Below are 2,872 nucleotides of genomic sequence, written 5' to 3'. Positions count from 1 at the left end.
TGTCTTGGTTAGGGCAGACTGCCCCTCCAGACTCAGGAATTTTCATTCTAATCCTTGGGGAAAAATGGGATTCCCTCTATTTGAGTTCTGGGTAGCTGAGTTAAGAGAAATGCTGCCTGACACTAATCCACAATCTTCCCTCTCCTCAATTGAATTTCTTTGCTGAGTTTTAAGTAGGTTATTTGTCTACTTAAAACTATTGTTGAGTTGTAATAGGTTTTATGTATTTTGCAAACAGGTTCCCTATAAAATACATGATTTGGAAAATTCTCTCCATAATGTGGATTTTTTTTCTCTACGTTTTGCATATGACATTTGGGAACATTGTCATTTGAAATATGAAACATTTTAATTTTAATGAAGTTGAATTTATCTACTTTTTCTTTTATTGCTTCAGTTTTTGGTATCATATTTCTTGCTTCAGATTGTCAAATCCAAGGCTGTGAAGATTTACACCCATATTTTCTTCAAGGGTTTTTATAGTCTTGGCTTGGCTGTCTCATTCATTGGGTTAATTTTTATATATGATGTGTGGTATAAATCACCTTTTATATTTTTGCTCATGAATTGTCCATTGTCCCAGCATTATTAAAAGCAAAATCAAACTACTCCTTCTCCATGAAAGCAAATTGATACCTTGTCAAAAATCAAAAGATCATAAATGAAAGTATATATTTTCCTTTATTCAACTGATATTATATGTCACATTGATTCTTTTTTTTTTTAAATTTTTTATTGTTGGCTGTTCAAAACATTACATAGTTCTTGATATATCATATTTCACAATTTGATTCAAGTGGGTTATGAGCTCCCATTTTTACCCCATAAACAGATTGCAGAATCACATCAGTTACACATCCATTGATTTACATATTGCCATACTAGTGTCTGTTGTATTCTGCTGCCTTTCCTATCCTCTACTATCCCCCCTCCCCTCCCCTCCCCTCCCCTCCCCTCCCCTCTTCTCTCTCTGCCCCCTCTACTGACATTCGTTTGTCCCCCTTATATTATTTTTCCCCTTCCCCTCACTTCCTCTTGTATGTACTTTTGTATAACTCTGAGGGTCTCCTTCCATTTCCATGCAATTTCCCTTCTCTCTCCCTTTCCCTCCCACCTCTCATCCCTGTTTAATGTTAATCTTCTTCTCACGCTCTTCGACCCTACTCTGTTCTTAGTTACTCTCCTTATATCAAAGAAGACATTTGGCATTTGTTTTTTAGGGATTGGCTAGCTTCACTTAGCATAATCTGCTCTAATGACATCCATTTCCCTGTAAATTCTATGATTTTGTCATTTTTTAATGCAGAGTAATACTCCATTGTGTATAAATGCCACATTTTTTTTATCCATTCCTCCATTGAAGGGCATCTAGGTTGGTTCCACAGTCTAGCTATTGTGAATTGTGCTGCTATGAACATCGATGTAGCAGTGTCCCTGTAGCATGCTCTTTTTAGGTCTTTAGGGAATAGACCGAGAAGGGGAATAGCTGGGTCAAATGGTGGCTCCATTCCCAGCTTTCCAAGAAATCTCCATACTGCTTTCCAAATTGGCTGCACCAATTTGCAGTCCCACCAGCAATGTACAAGTGTACCCTTTTCCCCACATCCTCGCCAGCACTTGTTGTTGTTTGACTTCATAATGGCTGCCAATCTAACTGGAGTGAGATGGTATCTTAGGGTGGTTTTGATTTGCATTTCTCTGACTGCTAGAGATGGTGAGCATTTTTTCATGTACTTGTTGATTGATTGTATGTCCTCCTCTGAGAAGTGTCTGTTCAGGTCCTTGGCCCATTTGTTGATTGGGTTGTTTGTTCTCTTATTGTCTAATTTTTTGAGTTCTTTGTATACTCTGGATATTAGGGCTCTATCTGAAGTGTGAGGAGTAAAGATTTGTTCCCAGGATGTAGGCTCTCTATTTACCTCTCTTATTGTATCTTTTGCTGAGAAAAAACTTTTTAGTTTGAGTAAGTCCCATTTGTTGATTCTAGTTATTAACTTTTGTGCTATGGGTGTCCTATTGAGGAATTTGGAGCCCGACCCCACAGTATGTAGATCGTAGCCAACTTTTTCTTCTATCAGACGGCGTGTCTCTGATTTGATATCAAGCTCCTTGATCCATTTTGAATTAACTTTTGTGCATGGCGAGAGAAAGGGATTCAGTTTCATTTTGTTGCATATGGATTTCCAGTTTTCCCAGCACCATTTGTTGAAGATGCTATCTTTCCTCCATTGCATGCTTTTAGCCCCTTTATCAAATATAAGGTGGTTGTAGTTTTGTGGATTGGTTTCTGTGTCCTCTATTCTGTACCATTGGTCCACCCACCTGTTTTGGTACCAGTACCATGCTGTTTTTGTTACTATTGCTCTGTAGTATAGTTTGAAGTCTGGTATCGCTATACCGCCTGATTCACACTTCTTGCTTAGCATTGTTTTTGCTATTCTGGGTCTTTTGTTTTTCCATATGAATTTCATGATTGCTTTCTCTATTTCTACAAGAAATGCCGTTGGGATTTTGATTGGCATTGCATTAAACCTATAGAGAACTTTTGGTAATATCGCCATTTTGATGATGTTAGTTCTGCCTATCCATGAACAGGGTATATTTTTCCATCTTCTAAGATCTTCTTCTATTTCTCTCTTTAGGGTTCTGTAGTTTTCATTGTATAAGTCTTTCACCTCTTTTGTTAGGTTGATTCCCAAGTATTTTATTTTTTTTGAAGATATGTCACATTGATTCTTAAACCTTATATTCTTGAGATAAATCTAACATGGTCATGATGTATATAATTCTTTATGTATACAACTAACTTCAGTTTCTTAGTATTTTGTCAAGGAGACTGTGTGTGTGTTGTGTGTGTGTGTTGTGTGTACAC

This window comes from Marmota monax, unplaced genomic scaffold, assembly GCF_021218885.2.
Source record: "Marmota monax isolate L192 unplaced genomic scaffold, Marmota_monax_Labrador192_F-V1.1 WCK01_AAM20220418_F8-fsc00186, whole genome shotgun sequence".
Taxonomy (NCBI): Eukaryota; Metazoa; Chordata; class Mammalia; order Rodentia; family Sciuridae; genus Marmota; species Marmota monax.
Note: the sequence above shows the minus strand (reverse complement) of the source record.